We start from the raw sequence: 13,163 nt of genomic DNA, 5'->3' as shown, positions 1-13,163 counted from the left end.
TTGTCCAATTTGAGAAACGATCGGGACTAAGAGCAGATTCTTTTCGCTGGCCTTGAAAGGTAAACTTCACGAAAGGCGTCTCGCTTTCGGCCTCCGAGCAGTCTTGCTCTCGAGCATGTTTCTTGGCTGGCCAGGCTTCCTCTCCCGTGTACATGAATTCAGGGCCTTGAAACCACCTGCTGTTCTCAGTTAACTCTTCGGCCTCCAAACCTCTAGTAGCATCGTCAGCGCAGTTCTCATTTCCTGGAACGTGCCGCCATTGCAAGGGGCTGGTCTTCTGTTAAATTTCTCTCTGTTTGCGACAAATGGCTTTTCACGTCGGGACTGTCTTTGTATCCAGAAAATGACATCCATGCTGTCTGTCCAGAAGACGCACTTTTCTTTTGGGATCGCTAGTTTTTTTGATATGTTCTCTGCTTATCGAGCGCCGACGACTGCAGCCATCAGTTCCAAACGAGGAATACTGATCCTCTTGATTGGTGAAAAAGTTTGCCTTTGCAGCTACGAAGGAAACTGTCACGTTGCCACTTCCATACTCGTGTCTAAAGTAGGTAACTGCAGCGTATGCCTTGTTGGAGCATCTGTAAACGTATGAAGGGAGACTTCACTCACTTGTCCCTCGCTGCGAAGGCACCTTTGGATCTGTAATCCTGCGAGCTGTGGAAGCTGCTCAATCCATCGCGACACCCGGTACGCCAAATCCTCTGGCAGCTTTTCATCCCAAGCGAGTCCTTGTAACCAGCTTTCTTGTAAAGCCATCTTTGCTCGTATGGTGAACGGAGCTAGGAATTGAAGCGGGTCGAACAACGTTGCGATACGGCTGAGCAATCTTCTCTTTGTATGTGTTAACATACTGCTAACATTGCTGTTGATTGTAAACTGAAACACTTCCTTTCCCGCGTTCCATTCCAATCCATGTGTTTTCAGACAAGGAAGTTCAGATTCCACGACTTTCACCCCAGTCGCACGATCTTCCTCTGGAATCTCTTTTAAGACATTCGCTTTGTTACTGCACCACCGCCGTATTTGGAATCCGCCTCGCCTCAGAAGCCCTGTTAGTTGTTCACGGACCTCTATCGCCTCTCCTTCTGTGTCCCTTGAATCCAGCACATCGTCCATGTACATCTTGGATAGCACAACAGCTGCTGCCAGCGGGAACTCCTTTTTGAACCTTTCAGCGTGACTTCGCACCACAAACTGTGCAAGATATGGCGATGCACGATTTCCAAACGTTAACCTCACAGCTTCGTAGACATCAATAGGTCTAGTTTGGTCTAGGTCTCTCCAAAGAAATCGGTGAAACCGACGGTCCTTCTCTGCTAATATTACTTGTGAGAACATCTCCTTGATGTCATCGACTATTGCTACTGGTTTTTCTCGAAAACGAAGCAATATCTCCATCACATCTTTCTGAAGCTTTGGCCCTGTTAGCATTGCGTCATTCAAGGACGTTGCTTGTTCCCTTGCTGCAGAATCAAATACTATGCGCACCCTTGTCGTCTGTTTGTCTTCCCGAATCACCGGGAAGTGAGGAAGGTACCAGGCTGGTCCCACTGCCTGAGACTGAGAAACAAGCTTCCTAACGTATCCTTTCTCGATGTTAGCGTTCATAACTTCCTTGTCTCGTTCAGCTACTTCCGGTGCTTTTAACAATTTCTTCTCTAACGAAACAAGTCTCTCTTCAGCTCTCATACGATTGTCAGGTAAACTAGGTGTAGCCTCCTTCCAAGGGATAGCTATCTCGTAACGATCACCGTAATACTTCAATGACTCTTGTGCCCTTTTTTACAGCCAATATCTCTTGTTCGTTCAGCTCCTCTACTTCCTTGGATTAGACTCCGAGCAGATCATCTTCCCATATTCGGCGTAAGTCTTCATCTAGACAGACGTTCGCAGTCACTTGGGCTTTGTAGGATCTTGCGTATGCGGTATGTTCCTGGCTTTGAACTTCTGGCAGTCTACCTACACATGTCCATCCTAGCGGCGTTTTTCTTGCCACAGGATGACCTGGCTCACCGATCCTTTCTTCCAGCGATAGAGTTAACTCTGCGTTGTCAGCCTCTATTAAAATGTCCACGACGTTTCTTCTTGGTAACTTTGGGAAGGAAATATCTCTCAGATGATCCCACTTCTCCTTGTAGCGATTCCACTCTGGTATTTGGAATCCCTTACACATCTCTTCCAGGGTCCATGCGCAAATGGTCGCCTTCTTTTGTTCATCTACGCTCTCGATGTCGACAGTAACTTTATGGCTTTTTACGTCAACGTCAGTATCGGTTAGAGTTGATATCTTTAAACGCTTTTCTTTAGTCTGTAATCCGAGTGCAACAGCAACGTCGTAGCGTAGATAAGTGGTGTCTGATCCGTCGTCTAGAAACGCATTCACTTGCATTCTTCTTCCATCTTTGCCGTGAAGCCACACAGGGACGGTACGCAGCAGCACCGCACCAGGCGCCGTGGAGTTCTTTTCGGTGGTGTGCTTGGACGTGTAGCCTTGCTTTTGCTCAACCTTCGTTCCTGTTTCCGATTCTTGCGGTTTCTCGAAATGCAAGTGAAAACGATGGGTGCCTTGACAGCCATTCAAATTACAACTGCTCTTACTCCGGCAGTCCTTTCCTCGATGGCCAATATTTAAGCAACGGTAGCAAAGTTTAAACTTCTTGGCGGTCAGCCATCTCTCTTTCATTGCTGTCTCCTCCCACTTTTTGCACGAGAGGGGCTTGTGGGGACCTTCGCACAACGGACACTTCGATTCAACTCGTGCAGTCGTAGTATGTAAAGCAGTCCTCTTGGGTCTCCAGCCGATACCCTTTTCTTCTCTCTTTTTCTTGATCTTTCTTTGGTTTCCTCGGCGTCCATTCGGTAAACGACTTGTTGAGCTAGCCATCTCGAGAACGTCAAAAGGCCATCTTCTTTGCTTTTCTCGTTTAGCCATTGTTGATAACTCACGAGCAGCGTCTCGGGTGTTTTCTGTTGAACAGCCGTGTAAGGTGCTGAAATCCCGTCCAATTCGTGTTGATGACCGTAATCCTTTAACTTCGCCACGATGTCTGTTAGGCGATCGGAGAATATCTCCAATTCCTTCAGGTTGTCTTCTGGCACTTCTGGGGTCTGAAGGATTGCCGCCAGATGTCTCTGCAAGAGTCGTTTGTCTCCGCCGTACTTCAAATCTAATTTCTCTAGGGCCGTTTAATATTGCGTCGCTGTGTAACCTAATTTCTCGATGATCTTCAAGGGCTTTCCGGATAGGGAGCTTTTAAATATATAGCATCATTTTGGTCTTAGACGGAACTCTAGTCCTCGTTTATAAATATGTCAAATTGCGCTCTCCAGTCGTGATACAGTTTCCTATCACCGGAGAATACTGCTAGTTGCGGTTTTTTCAGCCCTCTAAAAAGGGCATCTAGCTTATTCGGGTCGCAGGGCTCGATTTCGCTATCATTCGTGCCGCTAGCACTCTCGTCTTCGCTGCTGTCTGAGGCTAAATCCCCTTTAGGCATTTTCATTTTCTTATTGCTGCGATCTTTTGCACTCGCCTTAATTGTTATCAACCTTTTCTTTATTTTGGTATTTACCTAGTAACTTGGCTTTAAGTCTCAATCTAGCCGTCTGATCCTTTTCTTGTTTTAATTTAAGGCGCGCGTTTTCTTTCTTCAGCTGGGCTTCCTGTGCTTGAAGGCGGCATTTTTGTTTATATCGGGCCTTTTCTTGTTTAACACGAAATGCCGCCACTTCGGCTTCTACTTTCAAATCGTTTGATTCCGCTGTTGAAAATTCATCTGAATCTTCAACATTCTCACCACCTAAGCTACCCTCTTCAGAACTTAATTATTTACTTTTCTTTGACGATTCAGAATAAGGATAAGCTACGGAGCCCGATTAGTGCCATGCAAATTTCGTGATTGTTTTTACTTTTCACGACTTTTTTCTCGACTTTTTTCTCGACTTTTTTCCCGACTTTTTTCTCGACTTTTTTCTCGACTTTTTTCTCGACTTTTTTCTCGACTTTTTTGACCGCTTACTAGCTGGTATTGCAGGCTCCGTTGTTTAAGGAATACAAACATGACTCATGTTTCGTAACGTTGCCTTCAACCGAAACACTTTTATTCTTAACTCAATATTCATTGTACGACGTACTTTATCGTTTACTGTACCATTGCTACCTACCTTTCTACGATACATATCCATGAGTATACTCATATAAGTCTCGTACGCTCAAATCGTTCCAATCACCCACTGCCTTAATATTTGTTTATTTATTTTATGCTATTTATTTATCTTTTCTTTTTCATCATTTTTCTTAAAATCAATCACTTTTCACATACGTACCCCCCCTCCCCCCCCACCACCATCTCCCGTGCTTGAGTCCGAATACCTGTGTCAAACTTAGTGTAGTTGGGTTTTTAATACCTAATAATAAATAATGTAATTATAATAATAATAATAATAATAGTTTATTATTTGTATTGCGCAATTTAACATGTTAATATGATCAACTGCGCATTACATATAGGTACACTAAAATACAAGGCATAAAATCTCTAAAAAACTACAAAAAGAGTATATAAAAGATTTAATAACTAAGGTCCAGTTTAGACGTCGAATCCCGCACGCGCCGAATCCAATGCAGACAAACCAAACATTAGTTTGTCCATCTGCACTAGACCCGGCACGCGCGAAATTCCACGTCCAAACCGGGCCCAACACGTTAAAACAAATGGGAAACTAATTTGTAAATATTAAGTAAAAGGAAATCTAATTAAGAGCTAGTCTAAAAAGGTGGGTCTTTAACAACGTCTTGAATCTATTAAAATGTCTCTCGTTACGTATCTCTTGAGGTAAATTGTTCCATAACTTCGGAGCAGCCGCCGAAAAAGCACGGTCTCCTAGTGTCTTTTTGGTCAAAAAGCTTGGCGGCTGCAAAAGCAAACCTTTAGAAGACTTAAGATTATAAGAATTGTTATCCTTAATGCTAACCAGTTCACATATATATCTTGGGGCAAGCCCATAAATTGCTTTAAAAGTAAATAAGATAACTTTAAAATCTATCCTAAAACTTATATTGTAAATAATGTAAATATTGTATTTTTATTTTTGTACGTATTTTTGACCTGTATTTTACCCCATACAGAACTTGCATTTGCAGCTCGCCATATTGTCCATGCTCTCAGCATAGAATGAGCCTGCTCTACTGTTGTTCAGCGGTCAAAAAAAGTCGAGAAAAAAGTCGAGAAAAAAGTCGAGAAAAAAGTCGAGAAAAAAGTCGAGAAAAAAGTCGAGAAAAAAGTCGAGAAAAAAGTCGAGAAAAAAAGGCGAGAAAAAAGTCGAGAAAAAAGTCGAGAAAAAAGTCGTGAAAAGTAAAAACAATCACGAAATTTGCATGGCACTAATCGGGCTCCGTAATAAGCGGTTTTCAATGCATCGCTGATATAACTTATAGTCGACGGCGCTTCATTCGCACGTGCTTCGATGTGAGCATCGATTTCTTCGATAATTTCTTCAGCATGTTTCCCTCTGATAATACCCCTTTCCTGATAATGCCACTCTTCTGATTCGGCAAGATTTTCGTCTGTGATAACAGGGAGCTTAGTTATTTCTTGTTCGACCTCTTTTATCTCTTCTAAGGCCTCCGAGATTCATTGCTTCAAATTATTCAGGACAGTTCGGCTTCCATATTGCTCGATCAAATTTCTTGCTTTGTTGCTATTTCGAGTAATTCCACCTTTCAACGTAGCTCTTCTCTTCTTCAGACGATATAATTTCTCAGACGACTGTGAAACCATCATCCGGCTCGAAGGACCAAAGATGATTGAACGAAGTCGATACGATTGATTTTTTGTTTTTTTAAATAACAACAACACGCCATCTTTTCGAAACAACGACGACTCTCTCCTCGCCTCTCTCCGAGCTTTTCTCTACCTACACAACACAGGATTCGGAATCTGATACGCATAAACAGTACGAGTATAGGAATATGTATACACCTAATTGAAAAAACGTTGTCGGGTTCAAAAAAAATGTTATATCATCAAAGCTAAGACCGAAGGGGAGCATGGGAAGACAAACAATTACGCTAATTTCATGCGTATTGCAGTTTTCCCTTCCTGTGCACATTTTATGCATCATGGCTTTAGCATGTTGTTAATCTAAGTCGACCGACTTTGCTCTACTGTGCATTTTTACATGTCTAGATGCAAATATAATACACATTTCGGAGTACCCAAAATCCTTTTCGGTCTTAGCTTCGATGATATGACCTTCTCGAACCCGACTACGTTTTTTCAATTAGGTGTATGTGTTCGTCTCATTACTCGGGTGTCATGTTACAACGACGCACTATGACATTACGTTACAATGATATAATATGACAGTTTGAACTATATTAGGATAAGTAGACCAACTAACACATTCTCTCATTGGTTTTTTTTTGTCTTATTCTATCATATATACACTCCTTTCTACCACTTCTTTCTCTTTTACTCCGACGAAGGACTAGCGTCCGAAACGCCAGTAAGTTTTTTCATCTTTTCACGGTGTATAATTTACCTTTTCATCATTACTGTTTCATTAGAAACACCGACGCAGCTCACACTAGTTTTTAGCTAGTTATAACTTTTCAATAATATATATAATGCTGGTGAAAAGCTATTCGTCCCTATTAAAAGCAATGATTACATTAGTAGTATTAAGTTTTGGTTAACGTACAGATGCTAACAATACGAAGATAGCCACAGGGAGCCCAATTTAGATTAAAGTGAATGGTGAAAATAAAATCGGAAAAATCAAATAATTAATTATTTTTTGAATTCGAGATCGAGATAATGTCATCCGTAATGCGAAAGAGCGCGCGCCTTGTTTTCCTATATAATTTCCCTATGGTATCTAATGTCGATCTTATGTATATATATTCTGACAAGGGAGGAAACTGCAGTCGCCATATTTGAACAAACAACTCACTTTAAACCACGATTTCATCGTCTTTTAAACCTCGAACTCCACAAAAAACTTGATCAAAATGATCCCTTGATGGGGGATTCATTTATTTAAAACTCTTTTGCCTCTTCCTCCAAGATTTCTATAAGCGAAATTTTTGTGCAGGAAATATTTCGCTTGCAGAAAATGTTCTACCATGTTATGTCAAGGTTCTTACCTGCGTAGGACTCGGGGGAGAACGAATTTCGACCTTACCACTCTCCCGCACAGGATTTTTATAACGTGTACACGACCCACCACCAGCCACCCCACAGGGCTAGTTTTGTTATTGAAAAATCCATTTTTAGACCTCTCTAATTGGCATATTGACGCCCTGAAAGAAATATTTTAATTTCTTGGAAATAAAACAATATTTTCAAAAACTAAGTGTGTAGGGGTTTGTATTACATCATAGCCTACCTCACTTCAAAATATGAGACAAATCGATATTTTCACACTTGCCACGAAATTTCAAAAATGTCTGATTTTTTCTGACATCCACTCTTAATAAAATTTGCAGAAATTATAAATGGTAAATATGTTTATAGATTTGCTAGCCATCCTAGATTTGCATACTGGGCTTTTAATATGGCATCTCATTAATATTCGCGGACAGGATTCTGTCCGCTGACGTGATATATCGACTGATTCTTAACCAATGAGGAGCAAGAACACGAGAGACCAAATCTATGTCAGGGGGGAGTCGCATTGCACGACTTTGATTTATCGTCGGCCATTGGTAAAATTTGATTTGGTTCTTGTATTTATTAGTGGAAAAGTTATGGGGAAAAAAGCCATCGAAGCAGTTAAGAATGTTTTAAAGCTAGAAAATCTTAAAACATATCAGACGAAAGCTATTAGCAGTCTTCTTGAGGGAAAAGATTGTTTTATTTCGCAGCCAACGGGTTTAGGAAAGTCCACTGTATATCAGTTATTCCTGTTTGCTTTTCGAAGCATTCCAATGTAAAAATAATGTGGATTTTGAATCAAAATCACAAGAGATTGTCTTATCCAAGACCACAAAGTGTAAAATTCTCGTCATCCAGCCTTTGATTTCCTTGATGCGAGATCAGTTGAGAAAATTAGAAAATTTAGGAATCAAACCTGTCGGTTTCATTCAGATTACGATGAGCCACCTCCTATTACATGATTTTAAAGGCTTAATGTATGCTCCTCGTGGCATGAATAGTCACTGACAAATAATTTTCGATCTCAATACAAAACGAAGTCTTCTTACTATCTGGATTGAAAAGCCGAATGATATTGTCTTTTGGCACTTTGTAGTGGCTGGCTATTTCTTTTACACAAACAATACAACATATACTCCTAAAGTCCTCGAATTCAGGCTGTATAGCTTTTATAGGCGTAATTTTCGTCTCTTCCGTAATAAATCTGCATTATTTACAGGCTGTAAAAACACGCGGAGCGACGCCCGCCCGCCTTTTTTCGACTATTTTACCTATTTTACATCCCTCGGGTCCCTCCCCTACACTGGCTAGCATTGGCTCACGCCGACGCGTATGTCCCCCCTGGAAATGCAAACGGAGACATGTCAATCGAAGCTCCCGCCAACTTGTCGAATATTAATGAGATGCCGAGTTTTACAAGTCTCGCTCGCTTTTCATTTGGTTTAGGCCATTCCCTTCGGAAATCTGTCGGAACCCGAAGTGCCGAAATTTGAATTCGACGACTCGCCAACGGAAAAAATAACGAGCAAGACTTGGAACAAGTCTAACTATTCACAAAAGTCAAGGCCTTACAATGCCAGAGGCATGGATAAACATTGGTAAATCAGAAAGGACTCCTGGTGTATCTTATGTAGCTATAACTAGAGTAAAAACACTATCATCTTGTGTAATTGAACCAATAACATTTTGATAGGCTGACAAACATTAAATCTTCCACGCCTTCCACGTCTTCCAAGCCTTTGAAATATAGGCTTGAAGATGAAAGCAAACTAGATGTAGCGCAAGCAACATCAACAACTGTTAACACTATTTCAATATAAATAGTACATAATCCATCCTGCTTACTCATTAACATTAATTAAGATATGGAGAGTCACCCCTGTCCTCGTTGTCTCGATAATAACCTTTGTTCACATATCACAAATCATATATCTCGGCCATAGCACAATCGATCGAAATGCCAAACCTTTTATCATAGAACACCTACCCAACCTTATCACCAATAATTCCCCCAGTCTTATATCTTCTACTTATATCACCCAATGTTTTCCCAAACTCATCCCCAAAATAAAGTTATACAGATGCAACGAAAACTAACCCAGACCTCTGACAAGCGCTTATATTGGCCACTAGAGGGGATGGCCACATTTTCTAATTTGCACCTACGACATAGATCGAGCTAGTGAATTAGCCCTTACAATGCTGTAAACATATCTACCCAAAACTTATGCTCATTAACTTAAAGCGCTTGAGTAAACCCTTGCATTGCATTCCTAGCGCTATAAGCGTCACTCTAGTTTTCAGGCAATCTCGACAAGATATCACCGACTCCATCAGTGGACATGACTTGTTGGAGTTTAACATAATGTTGCGCCGTGGTAATCGTTTTCCAGCCGACATGACCCATTATCGCCTGCATGTCCGCTCCCGACAAAGCCAAGGATATAGCGCATCCACTTCGTAATCCGTGTAATGTAGCATGACGGCCTTTAAATGTTTCCTTCATGCCTCTGACATAGGTGGAAAGTCTAGCCTGAGCAGCAGAAGAGTCGAAAGGGGCCGGTAAAACCTCTCCAGATGGACTAGTCGGCCTGAACAAATAACCCAGTCTTATGGGGATCTTTAAATAGGCGCACATCTTCATATAAACTTCGAGAGCGACAACCGGACAAAGACAGGGGTCCTTATACCTCTTAAGAGCAAATAGATTGGAACTTCCGTCCCGCAGCGATTTTGTTATCATGTGATTAAACAGCAACATCTCTTTACCAGGGGAATACAACAATTCTTTGGACTTCGTCCGACCCAAATCCCCCGCTCTGTCACCAGCAAAAAACTGTACTTTAAAGAAAGCTTGATCCCGAGCATAAATATACAACTGACTTTACGTATTCGATTCTCTTTTAAGATGTTCCAGAATTTTCCTTGCGATTGCGGCTAAATCGCTGAGAAATAGTGGTTGCGCTTGCGAGGGTAGTGTTCTTGCCTGTAACTGCTCCTCCCGAACCAGCGAAAGGTATTTCTTGACCTTTACATCTGACGCAGGATTCCCATAACCAGGCAGAGTAGATTCATCACAATTTCTGCCCAGTTGATTAAAGATCGAGCGGAGTTTGCCAATTAAAGTATCAACCGTGGTAAAAGCTAACCTTCTTGGGCATGCGCAAGATGAGTCTCGTTTGTCGCCAAAATGTGAGCAGATATCTTTATGCACCACAGTTTTGCCAAAAGTATCTTTCCAAATTAAAAAATTAATGATATCATCCGGTGTCGCACAAGTTAAATTTGTCGGAGGGACTGCCTGTCCTAAGAATGCCGAAAATTCGGCCTCCAGGGCTGTCTTCTGTCTAGAGTAAGGGGTAGAACTTGCCCTTTCAACTAAGGCTTGTTTCCTTCGAAGAATCTCCTCCCAGTTAATAGTTGCTTTTAGGCATTGCCGACGGTTCACTATCTGTACTCGCCGTCTATATCCACACCTCTGGCAGAAATGAAAGTCCCTGTCATTGGGGTAGCTGCATTCAGGGCAGGAGACCGCTGGAACGAATAATCGTGGAACCAGAGGAAGGGCCTAAATGAAAGGGAGGGCATAAATTAGCATGGCCCTACGCGGAACACCCAAAGCTCGGTTTGAAGTCTTTGTAGCTCAAAACCCTGTTTAGAAGGAAATAGTACAGTATCTAGGCTACCTTTCTGTGCTAACTTCAGCTTTCCCCTGGACATTGAATTAATTACAGGCCACCATATGGGTAAAGGTGAGAGCTTTGGCACCACCATCGTAACCGTAGCCTTAGAAGACCGTATCAGTCGCAATAAAGGACCGACTAGCGAAAAAGGCGGGAAAACGTACGCATTTACTCGTTCTCCGTCGCAAATTGTGAGATCCTGGGTGAAAACATTCACCCCTCCTGAAAGGGGCGTTGGGAATGGCGTAAAATGACGCAACGGTGTGCCCTGATAATCTTTCTGAACGTTGGAGTCAAGTGACATTAAATCCAGATTATGACCCTCTGGCCCTCCAAACGCCCGCTGCACAGCATCCCAGCCACTTGGGGAAAGCATAGCATCTAAGCGTGAAAGATGACGGGAGAAATAATCAGCCGGGTTAGCACCTGAAGGAACGTAAACCATATGGAGTGATAAGTTTCTTTCCGTGGTCGCGTGAAACAGTTGGCGAGCCACCTCTGTTAACTTGAGTGACTTGGGGCCACGTCCCTGCCAGATATTTAGGGTCACCTGGTTGTCGACATTCACATCTACCCTGCAGTCAGTGACTGAGTCGGGAAGAGACCTAATCGCTTGCAACACAGCGTAAAATTCCTTCACATTAATATGCTCCTTGCGCAAATCCTCGCTCCAGTAATCGCCTAGCTCTTCGTCATCGGAGGCAAGATGCAATGTTGCAGCCCAGCGGAAAGAGGAAGCATCAGTTGACATCCTTAGCGACACATGTCTCTCTTGTCTCCAAGGGATGAACCTGTTCCAGGAGTCTAAGAATCGCCAGAATTCTATCTCCTTCCTTAGATCCCTTGATAAAGTCACCTCTGAGCCACGATTTGCCTTCCCGATGGACGCAGCCATTTCTCTAATGTAAAATCTAGCCCCGGGGAATGCCAAAGAAAACGATGAGCATTTTCCCATAAGTCTTTGTATAGATTTCAGAGACGTCGACTCTTTGCACGATAAGATGGCCTCTCGTAACTCTGCAAACTTAACACGCTTATCTCGTGGGACTGAGAATGCTTGCGCCTGTGTATCAATGATCATTCCGAGAAATTGAATTTTGACAGTGGGTAAAAGTATGCACTTCTTAAGGCCAAGAAAATAGCCTAAACCTAACAACACTGCGCAAGTCACGTACAACGCCGCCACCGCCGCTTCCCGGCTAAAGTCATCATCTCTTATCTCCAATCTGCGAGACCATCTTCCCTCCTCACTATAGATTTCGCCTAACAACCGGTCATCGATGTATAGCCAAGAGGTGATGCCTCTTTCCCGGAGGAATGTGGTTGAACTTAGACCAATGGACTGGTAGACGAACGGAGAGTTTTTCCAACCGAACGGGAGTGTGGTTCCAACAAGCCACCACCCCTTCCACTCGACCCCAAAGTACTGTTGGGAGTCCTCTGACAGAAGAACATGATCATACCCCGATTTGTCATCTATCTTCGAAAGGTATGAACCAGGGTACGCAAATTGGGGGACTGACACCAGGGTGTCGAGCTTGAAAGGCGTATCCCTCATCCACAAGTTTAGGAATCTTGCGTCCACGCACAAACGAGGCTTATTAGGTTCGACCGTTAAAGGTAAGACCAGCCAAGGGGGGTCGACCTTCCAAACCTCGCCCCAAGTCCGAACAGCGCCTGAACGGATGCGATCAGCGAGAGTTATCGAGATAAATTCTTGAAATCGGTCACAAGATCGATGATTTTTGAACATTTGTCTAGGGGGCGATGGCGAGTCGCACTTGATGCCTTTAAAAATTCCCTTAAATGGTTGTATAAAATCTTTAACGTTCACTCCATTTTGGAGCCATCGTAGGATCTGGTCACCTACTGGGTTGTTCTCCAAGATTTTTCCCCACATCGGGATATGCCTATGAATCTCCCCCGCCCTGAAGCTTTCAGGGTCACGAAAATGAAGCATGCCGAAATCCGCTTTTTCCCCACTTATCACTCGGTCTATGTCAGCGAGCACAGCACTGGAAGTGCTAGTCACCCTTCCTGAACTTGGGCTTCCATCCGCTTGGACCCATCTAATCTCTTTATCGTGGGCTGTTCCCTCTACACACAAGGGGTTGAAAACTATTGCCAACTGTAAATAAGATCGTAAAACGAGAGTAAGGTGAAATTTTAACCCAAGCCCAGGAAAAAGGCGACCACCACACAGCTCGCTAAAGCGGGCTCAAGGGCATGCCCTAATGGGCAATACGCTTGCGGGAGGTCCTTTTCCCGAGTTAAAACAAAACAAAGCAAAATAAAACAAAGAACAAAACAAAACAAAATA

At 42.8% G+C, this 13,163-nt stretch overlaps 1 pseudogene; it reads right to left on the bottom strand.

Annotated features, from left to right (window-relative positions):
• Positions 1-516: 516 nt before the first annotated feature.
• On the bottom strand, positions 517-3,500 carry LOC116303736 (uncharacterized; annotated as a pseudogene).
• Positions 3,501-13,163: the final 9,663 nt, after the last annotated feature.

This window comes from Actinia tenebrosa, unplaced genomic scaffold, assembly GCF_029948245.1.
Source record: "Actinia tenebrosa isolate PJP-AT-01 unplaced genomic scaffold, QUT_ActTen_1.0 PGA_scaffold4__44_contigs__length_22323623, whole genome shotgun sequence".
Classification (NCBI taxonomy): Eukaryota; Metazoa; Cnidaria; class Anthozoa; order Actiniaria; family Actiniidae; genus Actinia; species Actinia tenebrosa.
This window is presented reverse-complemented; position numbering and strand designations above follow the sequence as displayed.